The sequence below is a fragment of the Aotus nancymaae genome, unplaced genomic scaffold (assembly GCF_030222135.1).
Source record: "Aotus nancymaae isolate 86718 unplaced genomic scaffold, 86718_ANA_hifiasm-v0.15.2.pri h1tg000049l, whole genome shotgun sequence".
Taxonomy (NCBI): Eukaryota; Metazoa; Chordata; class Mammalia; order Primates; family Aotidae; genus Aotus; species Aotus nancymaae.
Window position 1 is genome coordinate 19,490,685 of NW_026988463.1, and position 22,962 is coordinate 19,513,646.

The window sequence follows — 22,962 nt, forward strand, 5'->3', positions numbered from 1 at the left end:
TAAAAAGTGAAGATACATATTTCAAGTCCCAAGCATATTTGAGTACTACATGGAGGCAAACTTCAAAAACCAAAACTCAGTTTTGTTAAATTTAGCCTCAAGCTGCCTCCTCACATATTTTAAGTTTGGCCTAAATCAAGCCTTTCCAACCTGTGGCCCTCAGTCCACATGTGGCCCAGGACAGATTTGGAATTCAACCACCCCAACACAAATCCATAAACTTTCTTAAAACATTATGAGATTTTTTTGCAATTTAAAAAAATTCATCTGCTATTGTTAGCATTAGTGTATTTGATGGGTGGCCCAAGAGAATTCTTCTTCCAAGGGAGCCAAAAGATTGGACACCCCTGTCCTACAGGTTTCTCCAGACATAGTGAACTATAACCTAATTGGTTGTGTAAACAGACTGTAACTGCTCTTGTAACAAGTAGCCAAATCTTAGCCAATCACGTAAGTCATGCTCAACCACTCACAGGTGGCTGACTGTTCAAACCATGTTTTTTATTTTTATGTTTTTTGAGATGGAGTCTCACTGTCACCCAGGCTGGAGTGCACTGGCACAATCTCGGCTCACTGCAACCTCCACTTCCTGGGTTCAAGCGATTCTCCTGCCTCAGCCTCCCAAGTAGCTTGGATTACAGGCATATGCCATCCTGCCCAAGTAATTTTTGTATTTTTGGTAGAGATGGGGTTTCGCCACGTTGGCCAGGCTGATTTCAAACTACAGGCCTCAACTGATCCACCCACTTTGGTCTTCCAAAGTGCTGGGATTACAGGCGTGAGCCACTGCACCTGGCCAAACCATGTTTAAATAAGGCAAATACTGAACTGCAACATATTGGGATGTTTCTGTGCCTTACTTCCATTTCCTGCACCTCACCTTTCTTTTTATGTCCATAAATCATCTCTGGCCACGTGGCAGCATGAGGATATCTCTAAACCTATTCTGCTTGATGGGTCAGGGGCCTGCCTGATTTGAGAACCCTTTTTTGCGCAATTAAATTCTGTTAAATTTAATCTGTCTCAAGTTCTTATTTTAACAGTTTATTGTACTTCATGATGGTTGACTGTGCTGGGTGTGGGAGATCAGTCAGAGTGGTGGGAAAAACTAAGAAAAGGACGCAAACCTTCTGATAGGTCAGAAGTTTCTACAGAGCTCTGGAGGAAAACAGCTGAAGGCAGCTGTTCTATAACCATGAGGCAGAGGGCAAGGAGTAGGTACTAGGGAGTGTGGGGGAATTTATCTTAACAGGCTTGTTTACTTATATTGACAAGGAACTGACCTTTAATCATCCTCACATGACGTTCCCTGAAAGGGGAACAACAAATGTTAATTATCTACAGGTTGTGTTGGCTCCAGGTTTTCCACATTGTGCCTGCACTGTATAAAAGCAAGCAGCTCCAACTTCTCAGGGCTGCTCTCTGGCCACTAGAGCCATGCAGTCACCTAGCTGCTCTTACACTGCATACCTGTGTCTGACTACTCATTTCATCCATCCGCCAAGGTCTGCGGGACAGACCCGGCAACAAAGAATATCCCAGTGAGGTGAGAAAAATACGCAACCCTATAGCTTTCAGTCTAGACGTTAGAATTATCTAAATCACGCCCTCATCTTGTGGCAGCTGCCAGGGCTGCGTCCTCTTACTTCCTCATAACTCAAGCTTCATTTATTTATTAATTTATTATTTTTCTTTTTTTTTTTTTTTTTTTTTTTTTGCTTATTCTTTATGACTACATCTATTATTTCATGGCTGTGTGAACTTTCACCTCCTTAGGTTACCTCCCAGACATGGACATTGGCCCAGTGTCTATCCTTGTACACCAAGGACTCTGTCACTTGTAAACCTCTCTTAGAAGGGACCACGTCGGGCCAGGCATGGTGGCTCATGCTTGTCATCTCAGCACTTTGGGAGGTCAAGGAGGATAGATCACTTGAGGCCGGTTCAGACCAGCCTGGGCAACATGGCGAAACCCCATCTCACCTAAAAATAAAACATTAGCTGGGCATGGTAGTGCATGCCTGTAATCCCAACTATTTGGGAGGCTGAGACACGAGCATTGCTTGAACCTGGGAGGCAGAGGTTGCAGTAAGCTGAAATTGTGCCACTGCACTCCAGCCTGGGCGAAAGAGCGAGAATCAGTCTCAAATAAATAAATAAATAAAATAAGTAGACCACTTGGCATCTTTGGCACCATGTAGAGTAGATGAAGGTGGTCTGAGGAAGTTGCCTTTTGTTTTAATTAACAATTAAATTTGTTTTAATTAAAATTTGTTAAAATTTGTTTTAATTAAAAATCTATTTGCTTCAGATATTCAGAAGGCCTCACAATCAAGGGGAGAATGGTGTGTGACACATTCTAGATTCCCTTTCCCTTTTTCTTCCTAACCTTAAAAGTTACTGTCCCTGAAGTTCTACCTGCATATTCAGTACAGAATCCAGGTAGGAGATGCTCTCAGACACTCCTCTTGTTGTGATCTTGCTCCCTATCCAGACTTTCTGCCTTATTCTCTTGTTACCCAGCATCTTCAGGGAATGGATATCCTGGCACTGAATCCCAGTTTCCTTCTGACTTGATTCCCAGTATCTGCTGCCTTCAGAGTAGGTATCATGTATGATTAAGAGCCCAGGTTCTAAAGTCAAACCAAGTTCAAATTCTGGTTTGTCCATGACCTGGCTGTGAAACTCTGAGTAAGTTACCCAAGCCAAGATTTAGGTTTCCTGTTAGATTTTTAAAAAAGTAATGGAACTAATAATACTCACATCATGGGTTACTAGGAAAATCCAGTAAGATCAGGCATGACAAGTGCTTACCTCCCAGTCACTGTTTAGTAAATGCGTACTTAAAAACAGCTAGTTTTGACTCAGTTGTGACTCACGGAAGCCTGCTTTTTCTTTTCAGTACAAGTATCCATCCCTCAGTCTGATCATCTAACCTTATTATTTGCCTATTATTCCTTAATTTCAATGGTTCTTTTATATTTCTGGCTTACTAAAAGCTGTTTAATCCTTATACTCAGGAGGCTAAAAGGGATTTTACTTTATTTTATTTTTCTATAGACCTCCTCTGTAGACAAGGGAATTTAAAATATATATATAGTGTAAAGTAAAGTCACATAAAATGCATTAAGAACTGCATGCCTTACCTCTGCCAACTGGTTTCTGCCTTACATTTGACTGAATGACATCCCACCTTTAACTGGCTTTGTAGCCTCACTGGTAGCACTTGTCACACTTGTGCTTTCATCACACTCACACATTATGTAAGAAACTCACCCAATAGCCTGATCTCCCAGGCTGGAACCCAATTTTGAACTCATGTGAACTTGACTCTGTCCCTAGAGGAGTCACATTTGGCCTGGCCCTTGTACCTACTCAGCCCTGCTGGGAGTCCTAAACTGATCCCCATCACCCCTAATTAATTTCATCACACCAGTTCCCTGGGTCCCAGTTTTGATGGATATGTTTCTCTATGGCAAACTTGGCATTTTGTGGGCCTATGTTCTTAAGGGCAAAAGTCAATGAATGTCTTTCCCTCCAATTTTCTCCTTGAATTTTATACTCTATACATACAAATCTTTCTTCTTAAACTTTTCCTGGTGTTTTGTGTGTACTTCCTTCTCACTCCTTTGAGATTTGGTTGAATAATCTAGGTTCCAAAGTAATTATTATTTAGTTCTACTTCTTTGAGCACTTCTAGATCATCTGCCTGCTTCTTACTTTCACTTTAGTCAATGCTCCAAAGAGTGAATCCCCAATGGTGGCATCTCAGTTTGATAAGTTAGAGAAAAATATTTCCATTTAGCACTCAAATCATACTATGGACTGCAAGGTTCACCAATGCAGAACACTAGTCTTGAGTAAAACACTAATGTAAGAAGCACAAATTTCAGGATAGATACAGTGTACATCTAAGACTCTAGCTGGGCGCAAGGGCTCATACCTGTAATCCTAGCACTTTGGGCGGCCAAGGCAGATCAATCACTTGAGCTCAGGAGTTCCAGACCAGTCTGAGCAATATGGTGGAGCCCCATCTTTATAAAATATACAAAAGTTAGGTGTGGTGGTGCACGCCTGTGTTCCCAGCTACTTGGGGAGCTGAGGTGGGAGGATTGCTTGAGCCCAGGAGGTCAAGGCTGCAGTGAGCCATGATTGCAACACTGCACTCCAGGCTGGAAGACAAAATGGGACCATGTCTTAAATAAATAAGTAAACAAACAAACAAACAAAAAGTCTAGAGCAATGAGTTTAGAGGCTATTTTAGCACAAATAAGGCCTAAATAAGAATTACCTATATGAATACTCAGGTTGAATAATTTATATTTAAACTAAAAATTGAAGGGAAGCCACATCCTCAGTGAGAGTACAGCATTCAATGTATAGATGAACTAAGACAAATTGATTAAGAATATACTTCAGAGGTCAGATAGTCCTGAGTTTAAATACTGAGTCTACCACATTGGTAGTTCTGTGACCTTGGGCAATATAATATACATATATATATATATATGGCCATAGAATATATATTAAAAGTCATTGTGAGTACTGAATAAAATAATCATGTCAGTCACATATACAAATATTCAATAAATGTTCACTGCTGCTGTTTTGTTGTAGCTGTTGCTAATTGGAAGGTTTGGTAAAGATACATTTTAGCAAAAAAGAGTTAAGGTTGATACTCAGGCTTTTTGTGTTGGTCAGTTTGCTTTGATGCGTTTCTAGCCACTTCATACTCTTCTCAGTACCCCAGAGATATCCTATTATATCTAAACATGTTAATATGAAAAGATCTGGCTGGGCACAGTGGCTCACGCCTGTAATCCCAGCACATTGGGATGCTGAGGTGGACAGATCACTTAAGGTCAGGAGTTCAAGACCAGCCTGGCCAACATGGTGAAACCCCATCTCTATTAAAAATACAAAAGTTAGCCAGCTGTGGTGGTGGGCACTTGTAATCCCAGCTACTCTGAAGGCTGAAGCAAGAGAATCGCTTGAACTCAGGAGGAGGAGCTTGCAGTGAGCCAAAATTGCACAATTGCACTCCAGCCTGGAAAACAAGAGTGAAACTCCGTCTCCAAAAAAAGAGAAAAAGAAAGAAAGAAAAGGTCTTCAAAGTGAGGTATGTGTAATATGAACTAATTTATGTTTTAAAAGGTAATATCCATGTATCTTTGTGCATATATATATACACATAGATGTACATATATGTATGTTATATTTTAATCCCATATATATATCAAAATGATGGTCAGTAAGACCTACTATTTTTCTACATTTCCTAACTAAAGCCCGAAGAATGGGCTTTGGGCTTTACTTAGGAAATGTCTATTGGACTTTTTTCCACGTTTCCTAAATAAAGCCCAATAAGAATGAAGAAACACTAAGCCTCTGCCCTTTGTTTTTTGTTTGTTTGTTTGTTTTGTTTTTTTTAGAGAAAGAAAAAGTGGGAGAGAGAACAGGATTCTTGCTCTATTGCCCAGGCTGGAATGCAATCTAAAAATAAGTATTAAAAACCTCTTTCATGGTAATAATTGTGCTTAACAACGGAGACAGGAAGGAATAAGGGAAGAAAATAACAAACAAACAGCCAACCAATATTTCACTTAAGTCTATGAAATACTAAGCAAATGCTGAAGAATGATTTACTTCCAATTTTCCAATTATGTGGTCACTTTCAAAATAGGTGTAATGTGATACTGAGAAAAATGTATGTTCTGTGGACCTGGGGTGGAGAATTCTATAAATATTCACTAAGTTTACTTATTCCAAGTCTAAGTTCAAATCACAGATGTCCCTATTAATTTTCTGTCATTGATCCGTCGAATATTAACAATGTGGTGTCAAAATCTCCCGCTATTATTGTGCGGGAGTCCAGGTCTCTTTATAAGTCATTAAGAACTTGTCTTATGTATCTGGGTGCTCCTGTATTGGTTGCATATATATTTATAATCATTAATTCCTGTCGTTGCATTGATCCTTTTACCATTATGTAATGTCCTTCTTTCTTTTAGTCTTTGTTACTATTAAAGTCTATTTTGTGAGAGAACGAAAGTTACAACTCCTGTTTTTTCTTTTTCTTTTTTTTTTTGCTCTCCATTTAATTGGTGAATCTTCCTCCATCCCTTTGTTTTGAGTCTTTGTATGTTGTTGCTTGTGAAATAGATCTGGATACAGCATACCGATAGGTTTTGACTTTTTATTCAATTTACCTGTCTGTGTCTTTGATTGGGGCATTTAATCCATTTAAATTTAGAATTAATATTAATATTTGTGAGTTTAATATTGTCATTTAATGCTAGCTGGCTATTTTGCCCATTAGTTGATGTAGATTCTTCATTATAAATATACTCTTTATATTTTGGTAAGTTTTTGGGATGACTGATACTGGTTGTTCCTTTCTGTTTGTAGTGCTTCTTTCAGAAGCTCTTGTAAAGCAGGCCTGGTGGTGATGAAATCTCTGAGTGCTTGCTTGTTCGTGAAAAATGTTCTTTTTCCTTCACTTATAAAGCTTAGTTTGGCGGGATATGAGATTCTGGGTTGAAAATTCTTTTCTTTGAGGATATTGAATATTGACCCCCCACTCTCTTCTAGTTTGTAGGGTTTCTGGTGAGAGGTCTGCTGTGAGTCTGATACGCTTCCCTTTATGGGTAACGTGACCTTTCTCTCTAGCTGCCCTTAGAATTTTCTCCTTTATTTCAACCCTAGTGAATCTAGCGATTATGTGTCTTGGAGTTGCTCTACTTGAGAAATATCTTTGTGGTGTTCTCTGGATTAGCTGGAGTTGAGTATTGTCCTGCCTTACTAGATTAGGAAAGTTTTCCTGAATAATATCCTGAAGAATATTTTCCAACTTGGATTCATTCTCTTCATGACATTCAGGTATACCTATCAATCGTAAATTAGGTCTTTTCACATAGTCCCATATTTCACAGTCTCATATTTGCTCATTCCTTTTTACTCTTTCTTCTCTAATCTTGTCTTCTCGTTTCATTTCATTAAGTTGGTCTTCGACCTCTGATATTCTTTCTTCTGCTTGATCAATTCGACTGTTAAAACCTGTGCATACTTCACGGAGTTCTCGTATTGTATTCTTCAGTCCATTAATTCACTTATATTCCTCTCTAAATTATCTATTCTCGTTAGAATTTCGTCAAACCTTTTTTCAAGGTTCTTAGTTTCTTTACATTGGGCTAGAACATGTTCTTTTAGTTCACTAAAGTTCCTTATTATCCACTTTCTGAAGCCTAAATCTGTTAATGGAACGCACTCGTTCTCCATCAGGCCTTGTTCTCTTGTTGATGAGGGACTGTGATCACCTGTAGAAGGAGAGGCATTCTGATCTTGGGTATTCTCAGCCTTTTTAAGCTGGTTTCTTCCCTTCATTGTAAGTCCATCCACCTGTCGTCTTTGTAATTGCCTACTTTCAAATTAGGTCTCTGAGTGGACGTCCAAATTGTTGATTCCCAGCACCGAAATCTGAGCAACCCACTGCGCCGGCCAAAACAGCGGCATCAAGATTTGTGGTGCTTTTCTGCCCGGGAATCTCCAGTCTGGCTTCCCTCTTGAGTCCCTTCTTCAATCAGGTAAATTTAGAATTAAATTTAGAATTAAATTTCAGGTAAATGGGCGACTCTGCCTTCCCGGAGCTCCAAACATCGATCAGTCCCGTTTACTCTGCACCAAGAACCGCCGTGCTGGGGGGCCAGCAAAACCACGACGCCAGCCACAAGAGTTGCCCTGGCGACCCGTGGGCCTCCTCCGCTGGGAATCTTCCGGTCCGTGAGTAACAAAAATTCGTCTGAAAGTGTGGCGTCCTCTTGTTCTGTGCGTTTTCTCTGGGAGCTACAATCCCGAGCTGCTAGTGATCAGCCATCTTGGATCTCTCTCCCTGCCCTTTGTATTCTAAAGAGAACTATCAACAAGGACTAAGTGAAGCACCTCTCTCCAGGTTTGCAAAAAGGTAGCTCAACTAGCCCTGCTACCTCCAACCAATTTCCCAGCCTCACCATCCTGCTTCTCAGTTTACTTAGAAGCCTGGGAAAGGGGAGAAAAGTATTTTTTTCACCCTCTCTGCTGCCAGGAATACCAAGGGAATCCTCTACGAAGGTTAGAGGTGGTTTTAAGAAGAGACTGGCAGCCGGGCACGGTGGCTCACACCTGTAATCCCAGCACTTTGGGAGGCACAGGCGGGTGGATCACGAGGTCAAGAGATCGAGACCATCCTGGTCAACATGGTGAAACCCCATCTCTTTTTTTTTTTTTTTTTTTGAGACGGAGTTTCGCTCTTGTTACCCAGGCTGGAGTGCAATGGAGTGATCTTGGCTCACCACAACCTCCGCCTCCTGGGTTCAGGCAATTCTCCTGCCTCAGCCTCCTGAGTAGCTGGGATTACAAGCACGCACCACCGTGCCCAGCTAATTTTTTGTATTTTTAGTAGAGATGGGGTTTCACCATGTTGACCAGGATGGTCTCGATCTCTTGACCTCATGATCCACCCACCTCGGCCTCCCAAAGTGCTGGGATTACAGGTGTGAGCCACCGCGCCCGGCCTTGAAACCCCGTCTCTACTCAAAATACAGAAAATTAGCTGGGCATGGTGGTGCGTGCCTGTAATCCCAGCTGCTCAGGAGGCTGAGGCAGGAGAATAGCCTGAACCCAGGAGGCGGAGGTTGCGGTGAGCCAAGATCGCACCATTGCACTCCAGCCTGGGTAACAAGAGCGAAACTCCGTCTCAAAAAAAAAAAAAAAAAAAGAAGAAGAGACTGTCATCACATTCCTTGGTTGATATCCCCCTCTGGCTGGCTGAGTGAGGAACTGAGCCAGAACGTGAAGTACAGACAGATGGCAGGCCAGAGAGAGTAGGACAGGGGTGGAGGTGGGTAGCCAGGTTGTCCACTCTACTCCTCTTCTGGCTTTGATACCTGGAATAGAAACAAGTGGCCTTATTTGTCACTAACACCTTTCCCTTCTCTTTCTTTTAAACTCTAGAGCCTCCATTGTTGAGGGTAAGGAAATAAGATTAGAGTAAGAGGGCTTACTGTGCTGGGTATGACTTTCATCCTCTGTCTGTTGGGTCTACCTGGTAAAGCTCAGGTACCTTCTGAAGATCCATTTGATGTATGACATGCACATATACTTGCAACACCCTATCTCATGTTGCAGGCCTCTCCCCTACTAAAATCTGACTCCAACTGGGCACAGTGGCTCACGCCTGTAATCCCAGCACTTTGGGAGGCTGAGGCAGATGGAATCCATAGTTTGTTCAGAGTGTCTTCACTATCCTTGTTACAACTTTATTGTCCATAGAGATTATAAACACTGTGCTTCAGATAAATTAAAAGAGCAAGAGGCCTCATAATGTAGTATAGAGAATGTGAGTTTTGGAGTCAGATTTTTTTTTTGAGACAGAGTTTCAAAAAAACTCTGGATTTCAACCACCGCACTTCACCACTGCTGGAGTGCGGTGGTAAAATCTTGGCTCACTGCAACCTCTACCTCCCAGGTTCAAGCAATTCTCCTACATCAGCCACCCAAGTAGCTTGGATTACAGGTTCACACCACCATGCTAATTTTTGTATTTTTAGAATCAGGGTTTCACGATGTTGGCCAGGCTGGTTTCAAAATCCATGTGCCTTAGCCTCCCAAAGTGCTGGGATTACAGGCATGAGCCACTGTGCCCAGTTGAAGTCAAATTTTAGTAGAAAGCCTAGATATATTATTTTCTTGGTAGAATCAGTAGAAAATCCTGAACCAGTGGCCAGCCTTCTGTATTTTTGATAGAACACCATGAAAAATCTTTCCCCTTCCTTACAAAATGTATATGACACAGAATTCAAGTTCTTCTGTCTGTATGTAACTTACAAAATAGTTGGGACAGTTCTCTAAAGCTTTGCCCTTTTTCCTGTTTCCTGCTTTCCTGTAGAACTGTTTATGAAAAATTGTTTTAAAGCATTTTTAATTGTTGTTTACATTATTTGAAAAAAATTCATAACTTTAAACTGCTTTACATTGAAGAAAAGATGTAGTCAAACTTGGCTGATGAAATAGAAACCCAGGACAGACTGGGAAAATATTCCAGGCGCCTTTTTTTTTCCATTTGAATGCCAATTCCATAAAACATTCCTCATCCTCCCCCTGCCAAGCGATAGTAGAGCTCAGTAACGCTCTGAGATGCCCTGCCATTCTTCCTTTGCTTAGCTGTCCACAGCCAGTTTATGTGGGAGCCAGGGTCTCTTGGGAAGAAAAGGAATGGAAAGATGGGGTTTCATTACACGTCAGAAATTGCCTTCTCCATTCCTCTTCCCTTGGGGATTTTATGAGAAGGCAGAAATCACATTTAAGGGATATATTGACGTGTTCATTGTCAAAAATCTTTACTCTAGCCAAACTAATTCTAGGTATAGTTAAACAACTTGGCATTAAAGCCAAAGGACATTACCTTCCTAACAGTTACATTCAAGCTGTGACTTATTTCAAGGTTGTTTTCTCTCTACTAACCTTGGTTTCCTCATATTAAAAAAAAAAATGGATATATAATACTACTTAGCTTACAGAGCTGCTGTGAGAAGTAAGTGATATGATCTATCTAAAACACTTGGCATACAGAAAACATTCAAAAAGTGGTCATTCTCTTCTACTCAGCTGGGTATGGTAGCTCACGCCTATAATCTCAGCACTTTGGGAGGCCAAGGCTAGAGGATCACTTGAGCCCAGGGGTTCAAGACCAGCCTGGGCAACATAGTGAGACTCAGTCTCTCCAAAAAAAAAAACACTTCTACTCCATGTAAGGAATGGTCCCAACCCTAGTTGCTGTTCCTTGCCATTGTTTTTCTTGTTGTTGTTTTATGATAAGAGAAAGCAGTTGAGGAAAATGGTATGTTAGAAGACACTCTCAAAAGCCTGGTCTTGGCTGAGAACTACATTTATTTATTAGAGTTTTTCTTAAGACCGTTGAATGTAAGAATTATTCCAATCACTTATGTCAGAATCCTTCTTAGATAAAGGCTCAGTGACACTAGGTTACTTTCTAGGATTAAACCTGGGAAGGGATCAAGGGAGATTAGATTTCAGTTGAGTGTTGGAGAAGAAAACCTGATCTGTTTCCAGAGAAAATGGAGATCCATATGAAATAATAGATATAGATAACAATTATCAATAGCTGCATTAGGTGAAAAGCTGATAGAAACATAATGATTGGATCAGGTGATGCCTCAACAACACAAGAGGAGAGCCAACATGACATTATGATTCTCCAGATGTGATGCAATAAAATTCTGCAATGCTATTTATGCAATCTTTTTGCTACACATTGATCTATCCTCTAGATTTAACTATTAGTTTATAGAAACTACAAGGGATAGAAAAATATGTTAAACTCAACCACACTTGTCCTCCAAGTGTCCCAAATTCAGTGTTGATTTTGGGACACTTGAAGGACAATGCCCTATCTTCTACAATGAATTACAAAGAAAAAGAGGAGATGGAATTTATAGATTAAAAAACATAAGATATATATATCAATAAAATGCAATGTGTTGCCCCTGTTTGGACACTGAGTTGAAAAACATCAAGTGTAAAACAAAATTGAATGTGGAAAAGGCTAGGTGGGGTGGCTCACACATGCAATCTCAGCACTTTGGGAGGCTGAGGCAGGTAGATCACTTGAGGTCAGGAGTTTGAAACCAGCCAGCCCATCATGGCAAAACACCTGTCTCTACTAAAAATACAAAAATTAGCCAGGTGTGGTGGCACATGCCTATAATCCCAGATACTTGGGATGCCAAAGCACAAAATTGCTTGAACCTGGGAGCAGAGGTTACAGTGAACTTAGATTGCACCACTGCACTCCAGCCTGGGTGACAAACAAAGACTGTTTCAAAAAAAAAAAAAAACAAACCAGAGTGAATCTGGAAACGTAAAATTTTAAAAATTATACTAAGAGAGGATTATTATGGCTTTTTCAGATATTAAATGGTATTGTGATTAGGTTTTAAAAGACTCCTTATCTTTTAGAGATACATAAGGAAGTATTTTCCACAATAAGGAAGAGAGAGAGAGAGAGAGAGACAGAAGAGACAGATATAGCAACAGAGAATAAAGTAGTAAAAGCTACAGGTATAGACAACTATTTTTGAGAAATTTTGCTGTAAAAAGGAGACAAGGAATGAAGTGAAAGGTGGAGGAAGACAAATGGCCCAAGAAATTTTATTTTCATATGGGAAATATTACCATGTATTTGTGGCTGACTATGTTTCTCTATTATAATTCTTATTCCAAAAAGAAAAGAAAAGAGAAAGGAAGGAAGGAAGGAAAGAAAGAGAGTGAAGGAGGGAGAGAGGGAAGGAAGGAAGGGAGGGGGAAAGGAAGGGAGGGAGAGGGGAGGGAGGGAAGGAAGGAAGAGAAGGAAGAAAGGGAGAGAGGGAAGGAAGGGAGGGAGGGAGGAAGGAAGAAGAAAAAGGAAGAAAGGAAGAAGCAAGAAAGAGAAAAGAAAGAAGGAGAGAAAGGAAAGAGAAGAAAGAAAGAGAGAGAAAGAAAGAAATTGATGATGCAAGAGAGAGAAAGGATAACTGAAGGAGTAAGGGAGTAAGGAATCCTGGAGTAAGGGAGAAGGAATGGTGTCAAGTCCACAGTAGAAAGGGTGGCCCAAGCTAGGACCTTGGACAGTTTTTCCATGGTCACTGAAAGGAAAGCAGAGAGTATGGGCAGAGTTGTAGGAGTACTGGTTGATTATCTGGTTAGGGGAATAAGAACATTCTCTTCTGGTTTTTCTCACTTATAAATCTCCGTGAAATAAGAGGAGAGAAGGAGAGGTAATGGTTTAAAGAAACACGGGCAGGAGTAAAATGGTTATCTCCAACTATAGAAACGTAGTAGTGTTGTCAGACAGTGAGAAGGGCCCACATGAATTTTTCGTGGTCAGGAAGTTAAAGTGTGCTAAAATCATTAAATAGGAGGCCATTAGACTGAGGTGGCTCTAACACTCAGGTTCCCACATAAGCAAACTGAAGCCTAACTCAAAATTTAAAAGAAAATGAAATGTAAGCTCAGCCAGTAACAAGCAGCCAACTGGGCTTTAGTATATTGTCTTGAACTTCCCACCAGAACAGTCCAAACAAGGCAATTGTTCAAACTTTCACCAATCAAGTAATCTTTGCTCAGCTTCCACATTCACCTTATAAACACCCTCCCTCTGTCCCCTGCAATAGATCCCTGAACCACTTCCCATTGGAAGCTGTCTGATTCATGAATCAGTTTGCTCACATATATGCTTTCAAATTTTAATGTGCCTTAGTCTATCTTTTAACAAGTATAACCATTAAGTTTAAGACCACCAACAAATACCATGTACAATTCTCCAGAGCCATGTTAAGCTTCTCAAGTGTCACAAAATAGGTAGAGTTATCTGGAGTTTTGCAGACAGCTGGGTTTTCCCCTGAGTATGGTGGAGGACAGCAGTGCAAAGGATCTGAATGGCACATAGAATCCAAGCTGGGCAGAAGGTAAGTAAAGGTATGAAAGCGGTACGTGTAAGTCAATGGACTTAAGATTCTAGAAGGGCAAAGGAATTACTGTGATGAAGGTCCTAATGGGCTAGGATGGTGTGAGAGAAAGCCAAGCAAGGAACAGGCCAGTGTACATAGAGACCATGTGGGGAGCTGGAACTCTAGTCTCCACCCAACAATAAGGAGGAGCTCCTTACAACTCAGGTGTCATCCAAAGCTGGGTAAAGAACCTAGACATCTATATTAACCTGGCAATAATGAGGTGGTGCCCCTTCCCTCTCCCCTGCCAGGGCAACGTCAAAGCCAGCTAAAACACAAGGTTTAAATAAGGTGAAGTCTTATTACATAATACAGAAATGTCAACGTTTGAATTGAAAATCACTCCTCATACCAAAACCAGGAAGATTTCAAATGAATGAAGATGATGGATAGATGCTGAGATTACAGAAATGTTAGAATTATCTGACAAAGATTTTAAAGTAGCCTTGATAAAAAGGCTTCAGTGAACAATTAGATATGCTTGAAATAAATGAAAAAACAAAATATTAGCAAAAAATAGAAGATATCAAGAACAACTAAATCAAAATATTAGAACTAAAAAATTCAGTGAGAAATCAAAAGCTTGGTGGATGATATGATACTTTGAAATATATACTTCATCTTCATTCCAGTTTTCTGGTACATAGCCGCTAAAACCCTTGGAATCTCCAAAGTGGTAAGTGCCTTTTTGTAAGCTAATGAGATAACTAGGGGCTAGGTGTGCAGGATGGGGGCTGGTTGCCAGGGGAATCAACCTTGTGATTAGAGGGTTAGAACTTTCTATCCCACCCGTCCCCCCACCACCATCCCACTCTCCATCCCCTTACCTCATGGGAGGAAAGAGGGGCTGAAGGTTGAGTTGATTACCAATGACCAATTATTTAATCATTCGTGCCTGTGTAGTGAAGCCTCTATAAAAACCCAAAAGGACTGGGCTCAGTCCTTTTTATAGAGTCCTTTTTATAGAGGCTTCTGGATAGTTGAACGTGAGGAAGTTCTGGCAGGGTAGAACATCTGGCAAAGACATGGAAGCTCTATGCCCCTTCTCCCATACCTCACCCTATGCATCTCTTTAATCTGGCTGTTCATCTGTATCCTTTGTAATATCCTTTATAATAAATGGGTTAAGTATATGTTGCCCTTTGTTCTGTGAGTAGTTCTAGCAAATTAATTTAACTCAAGGAGATGGGTTAGCAGTACAGATTACAACTTTGAATCTTATGGCACTTGAAATGGGGGCCAGTCTTGTGGGACTTGTAAACCAAAAGTAAAATTCTAAGCCCCCAAACTGACTAAATTGATCCTCCTTTTAATCAAGAGGTCCCAAGGAAATCTGAAAAATTTGTCAGGCCATGATGGAAAGCAATCAGGGGTGGCTACAGGGTGCAGTGGTGGGGTGGGGGTGGTAGTGAGGAGAACAGACATGCCTCATTATACTCTCTTCCCTTTTGGAGTTCAGGCACAACTGACCAACATTAACATTAAAACAGAGATTTAAAACTGACAAAACAGACTCTTTATAGCAATAAGTTATCAAATTCTAAAATGACTCTATTACAGTATCACATAACAGATAGCAGGCCCTAAAGAAAATCAAAGATATTTTACCCAAAAGATATTTCTTTGACACATTTTGAAATGGCCCTGCAAAGGCGTCTCTTTTGGGGGAAAATTGCATTCTGAAGGAAAATCTCCTTCCTTTACTAGGTCTTTCCAGAGAGTGTGATGCCTTTTAAGGTCTAATAAGAGACACTGACATCTGTTCTATCTGAGACCCGCTACCTGGAGACATCATCTACTTGACAAGAACCTTGGCTTTACCTTAACTTTGATTTCAACTCTTCAGCCAGAGCTTAACCCTTTCAACCAATTGCCAATCATGAGACCTTTAAATCCACCTATAATCTGGAAGCCCAGCCCCCTCCTCCTTCAAAATGGCCCAACTTTCCAGGCTAAACCAATTTATGCATGTATTGATTTATGTCTTTGCTTATAACTTCTGTGTCCCTAAAATGTATCAAATCAAACTGTAACCCAATCACCTTGGGCACATGTTCTCAGGACCTCCTAAAGCTGTGTCATAGGTCATGATTCTTAACCATGGCAAAATAAACCTCTAAATTAATAGAGACCTGTCTCAGATACTTTTTAGTTTACATATTGAGACCTTAACCTGTAGGGTCTGACACTATCTTCAGGTAGACAGTGTTGAACTGAACTGAAGTGGGACACGATACCCAAGCTGGTTTCCACGGGAGAATTGCTTGGTGTAGTGAAAACCCCACACACATCTAGTTTTAGAAGTGTTATTGTTAGAGTAGGTAGTCAGGAAGACATGGGCAAGGCAGGAAAGGCAAGAAAGGCAGGAATGTCAGGCAACAATCAGGTGATGGTAGGCGGATATTAAACTGTCTCTCTAAAATAATAAGTGGCTGCTGTAGGTCCCAGAAAAAGGCAGTCTTCCAAGAGATAGAAAACACCTGAAGCTGGCAATCAGCAGCTTTCCAATAAGATCTCAGGAGCTGGGCAAATACACTCAAGTATGTGTAGTAAGAGGCAAAATGGCTGAGTAAACAATCTTCCTCTAGGAAAACTTGACTGGTAAGAGAAAAAAAATGCCTCAAGTGAGCATGTGCACAACTTCAGTAAAAACACTGCACATGTGGCCTCTCCCAAGTGCTGACAGGCCACTGTGTATACAGACAGCCCACCCCAAGGAAAAATCAAAGGAGGAGAGATACAAAACCTTGGAAGCATGCCAATGTATAAAACCCCAAGTCAAAGGTCAAATAGGGCACCTGGATCTCTCAAGTTGCCTGCTTGCCTCACTTCCTTTGGTTCCTGCTCTAAAGCTTTCTAATAAACTCTCACTCCTGCTTGAAAACTTTCCTCAGTCTCTCACTCTGTCTTATGCCTATTGGATGAATTCTTTCCTTTGAAGAAGCAAGAATCAAGTTGCTGCAGATCCACATGGATTCACCGCTGCTAACATTATGTTGAGTGGTATGTGAGAATAGAAAAAAAAAAACACCTTTTTAAAAAATCTCCAATAACGAGTTTAACATCAGAATCAAAATAACAGAAGAAAAAAAATCAAAGATCTAGAAGCCAGAATTTACTCAACCTGAACAACTGAAAGAAATTAGAATGGGGAAAAAAAAGAAAAAGAAAAAAAAGAACAGAGCCTCAGGGACCTTTGGAACTATCATAAAAGATCTAACATGGGAGCTAAAAATTTACTCCAAGAAATAATGACTGAAAACTACTCAAATTCATCAAGAGATATAACTATAGAATTCAGCAATACAGAAAAAGAATTATACACCAGGACCAAGCGAGATTTATTCCAGGGAGGCAAGGCTGGTTCAATAATAGAATACCAGTATAATCTATCTTATTTGAGGAAGGAAACCCAAGCATCTATGATCACCTCCCCCCTAACTTCCACGCTGTATTTCAATAAAAGTAAAGGCTGGCTGACTGGGCATCACCTTAATTGCCTTCCTACAGATAGCAGGCGTGGTATGGGGGAATCTCTCCAGAAGGCACTGTTTTTACTTAAACAAGATCAAACTGCCACCCCATGCCTACTATATGGACCAAGACCCTTTCACATGTAATTTCTAAAACTGTAAACCCAAGACACTTTCATGTGTAATATCTAGAGTTCTAAGCCTATATAAAGGCAGGGCTTCTCTTTGTTGGATGAGCTTGGCTGTTGGGGCTGCCTTGCTCCCAGCCAAAATAAATCACCCCTTCCTTCCTAGTTCAGTGTCCGAGAGGTCTGTTTCTTATGACCGTTCCTGTTTCATTTGGTTCCCTGACCAGAAAGAGAGTATCAGTTTGTAGATGGCCAACATAGCTTCTCAGGCGGATTGCTTAGCCCTTCAGAGCATCCCTGGGGTGGGGTGGGGGGGTTCCCGCCCACTTGGGCAATGCAATTCCTAAGAGCAGTCCTGGACAGGTATTGGCCCAGTGAAAAGCCTGGTCAGAGCAGAGCCAGGAAGCCCCCGCAGCATATATCCACCTAGTGGCTGAACACTGAGAAGGAATGGGTACTTGGAAAGTCCGGACAACAGAAACACGGTAGAATCAATTCTGGGAAACTTGCCCACCTCCTTTAGATGGAAGCATGGCCTGATCACCCACATGTGCCGACTTCGGCACTCTTGAACTTGGCCCTCTCTCTCTCTCTCTCTTTCTGTAACTAACCTTAGAAGTTTTGCTTATGGTTTCGATTTAGAAGGAGGGAGGCGAGCGATTGTGTAAGTGAATAGAGGGACCCAACTGGACTCATCAGCCATGAAATGTGGCAGTGGCAGGCCCGTTAGAGGGGGCCCTAAACTCTGGGTGACATGTAGGGCTGATTGGAATTAAAGACGATCTGCATAAGGCTAAATGGAGGAGCTCTTGCGATCTAGGTGTTGTGAGAGGGTTAACAATAGCTCTTATGCCAAGCAGCATTTGAAATACTTTCAAAAGAAAGGTGATTCTACCAGCCTGAAGCGAATGTGAATCAGAGAGTGTGTGGTGTGCCTTGCTGGGTGGGAACTGCTGTGGGTGGAGTAACACTCTCTTAACTGTCTGTGAGGACTGTTTTTCTGTGTGTAAACATGGGTCACACTCATAGCAAGCCCACTCCTCTAGGTACCATGCTGAAAAATTTCAAGAAGGGATTTACTGGGGATTATGGAGTAACTATGACACCAGGGAAGCTAAGGACTTTATGTGAGGTAGACTGCCCAGCATATGGGGGGGGATTGGCCCTCAGAGGGGACCCTAGACAGGTCTCTTGTCTCCAAAGTATGGCATGAGGTTATATGCGGCAAGCCAGGACCCCTTTATCAATTTCGGTACATAGACTTGTAGTTACAGTTAGTTTTAAACCCTCCGCAGTGGTTAAGAGGACAGGCAGCAACCACGCTAGTGGTGAAGGGACAGACAGCTAGGAAAAAAACCCCACTCCACCCACCAAGAGACAAGGACTCCCAAGGTCCTGGCAGATTCAGTGGCAGAGATACCGACTCCTAAGGTCCTGGCAGATCCAACGGCAGAAGAGTTTTTGCCAATAATACCCCCTCCTCCTCAAGGACTCCCTGCCCCTGGGCCTGAAGCCTCAGCACCCACACCAGAATTGCATACCCCTAAACCATCCAGAGTAGATGAAAGAGAATGCAGAGGAATTCCTCCCATTGCCGCCCACTTCCCGGGAGGAATTCCCCCTCTGGCAGCCCGTCTGTGACCCAAGGCAGGGGTGCAGATGCCTTTAAGAGAGCAGAGGTATACGGGAGTGGATGAGGATGGCCACATGGTAGAAAGGCGTGTTTTCACGTACCTGCCGTTCACCTCGGCTGATCTTAACAACTGGAAAAATAACAACCCATTTTATACCGGGAAGCCACAAGCTCTCATTGACCTACTGCAAAACTATTATTCAGACTCATAACACCATTTGGGCTGATTGCCACCAGCTGCTTATGTATCTTTTTAACACGGACAAAAGGTGGAGAGTACTCCAAGCTGCTTCTAAATGGTTGGAGGAGCATGTTCCTGCAGATTACCAGAACCCCCAAGAGTATGTCAGGGTCCAGTTACTGGGGACTGACCCCCAGTGGGATCCAAACACCCCAGAGGGCATGAAGAGGTTAATCCAGTACAGAGAGGCCTTACTGAAAGGATTGAAAAAGGGAGCCCAGAAGGCTACAAACATTAATAAAGTCTCTGAGGTTATTCAAGGAAAAGAGGAAAGCCCCATGCAACTTTATGAAAGGCTGTGCGAGGGCTATCACATGTATACTCCTTTCAATCCTGAGAGCCCCAAAAACCAACACATGGTAAATATGACATTAGTCAGTCCACGTGCAGAAGACATTAGGAGAAAATTGCAGAAACAGGCAGGATTTGTGGGCATGAATACTTCACAGTTATTGGAAATAGCTAACTAGGTGTTTGTGAACTGAGAAGCAGTAAGCCATAAAGTCATAGAGAAAATGAGTGTCAGACTCAACAAAATGCCAACTTGATAGCTGCTGTTATTAAAGGAGCACACCCAAGAAGGCGGGGAAAAGGGGTGCTCCTGGAAAGTCACCCAGTCTGCTTGCCCATGCCTGCAGCATGACCAGTGTTCTTACTGTAGGCAAATGGGACACTGGAAGGACAAATGCCCCCAGTTAACAAGAAAACAGGGTGATCCTAAGCACAAGGCTTCAGACAAAAGTGGAGGAGCTCTGCTCAGTCTAATGGATGAGTCACTGGACTAAAGTGGGGCCGGGCTCATATGCCCCCAAAGAGCCCATGGTCCAGATGACAGTCCTATAACCCCCCATCAAAGGAAACAACTAATATTGTTAGACCTACTGGCGCATCACAGAAACAGTCTTTCTGTTTGCCTCGGACCTGATCTGCGGGAGGCCATGAAGTTATACATCAGCTCTTGTACTTGGCTGGACTGCCCCTACCCACCTTGAGGAGTAAGGACTACTGCTATCACTTTCTCTGATAAGTGGCTAAAACTGCCTCAGGCAGGGATTATCAAGGCTCTGACAGTCCCTTGGGAGGAGGCGTAGCGATTCTTCCTAACCAGGACAAAAATTAACCCCTTGCCCTAAACCAAGTAATGGCCACAGGTCCGGGCAGAGGACAATTCACCAGGGCTGGTATTCAACCAGGCCCCTGTGCTCATTAAAAGTCAAGCCTAAGGCTCAGCAGGTTAGCCAAAATCAATATCCAGTTCCCAGAGAGGCCCTAACAGGCATTCAAGGCCCACCTAAAGTGCTTAAAGGACTACGGAATTATAGCTCCTTGCCAGTCCCCATGGAACACTCCCCCACTTGCCTGTTCCTAAACCAGGGACTGAAGACTGCAGGCCAGTGCAGGACTTGCGTTTGGTTAATCAGACTACAGTGACTTTGAACTCACTTGCACCCAACTCGTGCACAGGGTTGGGATTGTTGCCAGTGGAGAATAGTTGGTTTAGATGCTTGAACTTTGTAGGGACATGGATGAACCTGGAAACCATCATTCTCAGCAAACTGACACAAGAACAGAAAATCAAACACCGCATGTTCTCACTCATAGGTGGGTGTTGAACAATGAGAACACATGGACACAGGGAGGGGAGCATCACACACTGGGGTCTGTCGGAGGGAAATAGGGAAGGGACAGTGGGGGTTGGGGAGTTGGGGAGAGATAGCATGGGGAGAAATGCCAGATATAAGTAATGGGGAGGAAAGCAGCAAATCACACTGCCATGTGTGTACCTATGCAACAATCTTGCATGTTCTTCACATGTACCCCAAAACCTAAAATGCAATTAAAAAAAAAAAAGAAAAGAAAATTAAAAAAAAAAAAAGAATGCTTTCTTTAGCATTGCACTGGCCTCAGAGGCAGGCAGAAACTATTTGCATTTCAATGGGAAAAAGATGAGAGTGTGATGCTAGGAACTGATGGGAAAGGGCTTGATCCTGGAGTCAGTATTCAGATTCAGGGAAAAATCCAAAAACGCTCAGCCCAGCAGTGTACCAGCCCATCTATTATATATTAAATAAGCCAGTGCCGGACTTCCGAAAAAGACAAAAAACTTGTTCCTCCAACTTGCTGAAAATGTAGCTCATTCCCTTAATGTAACTTCTTGCTATGTATGTGGAGGAACTACCATGGGCAATAGGTGGCCATGGGAAGCCCGTGAGTTAGTACCCTCTGACCCTGTCCCTGACCTGACCTCAGTTCAAAGAATTCAAACCAACAGTTTCTGGGTTTTAAAGGTTTCGATTATTGAACAATACTGTATGGCCAGAGAAGGAAAGGACTTTGCTGTTCCAGTAGGAAAGCTTAGCTGAACAGTGGACACCGTAACCTGGTGGAGCTCAAACTACACAGCGAAAAATCCCCTCCTAAAATTTCCAAAATTACAGGATGATTGGAATTATCCTGGGTATCGGAGAGACTGGACGGCCCCAGCTGGGTTGTACTGAATATGTGGACATAGAGCATATGTACAACTGCCTGAAAGATGGACAGATAGCTGTGTCATAGGCATCATTAAGCCTTCCTTTTTCCTGTTGTCTGCCAAGACAGGTGGGCTGTTTGTTAGAACATCCAGTCTACTCCACAGGAAGAAAAGAAATCTAAAGATAGGTGAATGGGAAAATGATGAGTGGCCACTGGAAAGAATTACTGAGTACTATGGGCTGGCCACATGGGCAGAGAATGGCTCGTGGGGACACCGGACTCCTATCTATACGCTCAATCAGATCATCCAGTTGCAGGCTGCCTTGGAAATACTCATTAATGAAATGGGCAAAGCTCTGTCCATTTTGGCCGGACAAGAAACTCAAATGAGAAACGCAATTTATCAGAACCAGTTGGCCTTAGATTATTTGCTAGTAGCTGAAGGATGGGTCTGTGAAAAATTCAAACTAACTGACTGCTGCCTACACATAGACAACCAAAGGTCGTGCAGTTAAGAATATAACCAAACTAGCACACATGCCTGTGCAAGTATGGCACCAATTCAACCCTGAGTTCTTGTTTAAAGATTGGTCCTCAGCCTTGGGAGGATTAAACACCCTCATCATAAGTGTGGTAACAATAGTAGGTGTTTGCTACTCTCGTTTTCCCCCCTTTGTTCCTCTAAATGGCTAAGAAATTCTTTACTGCTGTAATAGACCAGAGAACCACATCACAAATGTTTTATATGCCTCATTATCAATCAGTTTCTTCAGAGGATCATGAAAATAAGAATAAGAGTGAGAACTCTCACTAATGTAATATGTGAGGTTCTCAAAGCGGGGAATGAAGAAGGTGACCCAAGCATCTAAGATCACCTCTCCCTTAACTTCTACGCTGCATTTCAATAGAAGTAAAGGCTGGCTGACTGGGCGTCACCATAATTGCCTTCCTATAGATGGCAGGCATGGTATGGGGGAATCTCTCCAGAAGGCACTGTCTTTACTTAAACTGCCACCCCATGCCTACTATATGGACCAAGACCCTTTCACATGTAATTTCTAAAACTATAAACCCAAGACCCTTTCACATGTAATATCTAGAGTTGTAAGCCTATATAAAGGCAGGGCTTCTCTTTGTTGGATGAGCTTGGCTATTGGGCAGCTATGCCGCCTTGCTCCCGACTGAAATAAATCACCCTTCCTTCCTAGTTCAGTGTCTGAGAGGTCTGTTTCTCGTGGCCGTTCCTGCTTCAATTAACAGGCTAAAGAAGAAAAGCATCACATGCTTATATTAATTGATGCAGAAGAAACACTTGCCAAAATTCAACACCTATTCATGATTAAAAACTCTCAGAAAAAATATAAATAGAGGAGAATTTCCTCAACTTGATAAAAGGGATCTACACAAAACCTATAGCTAATATTGTACCTAACCATGAAAGACTGAATGTTTTCCCTCTAAGATCAAAAGC

The 22,962-nt window shown here is 42.0% G+C and overlaps 1 protein-coding gene across 1 annotated transcript in view; it reads left to right on the forward strand.

Annotated features, from left to right (window-relative positions):
- Positions 1–5,026: 5,026 nt before the first annotated feature.
- ACSM3 (acyl-CoA synthetase medium chain family member 3) overlaps positions 5,027–22,962 on the forward strand; it is a 53,738-nt gene continuing 35,802 nt past the window's right edge. The window contains exons 1-2 of the mRNA XM_012464692.3: positions 5,027–5,119; positions 7,619–7,775. The gene's annotated coding sequence lies outside the window, so the exon portion shown is untranslated. The remainder of the gene's footprint in view (positions 5,120–7,618; positions 7,776–22,962) is intronic.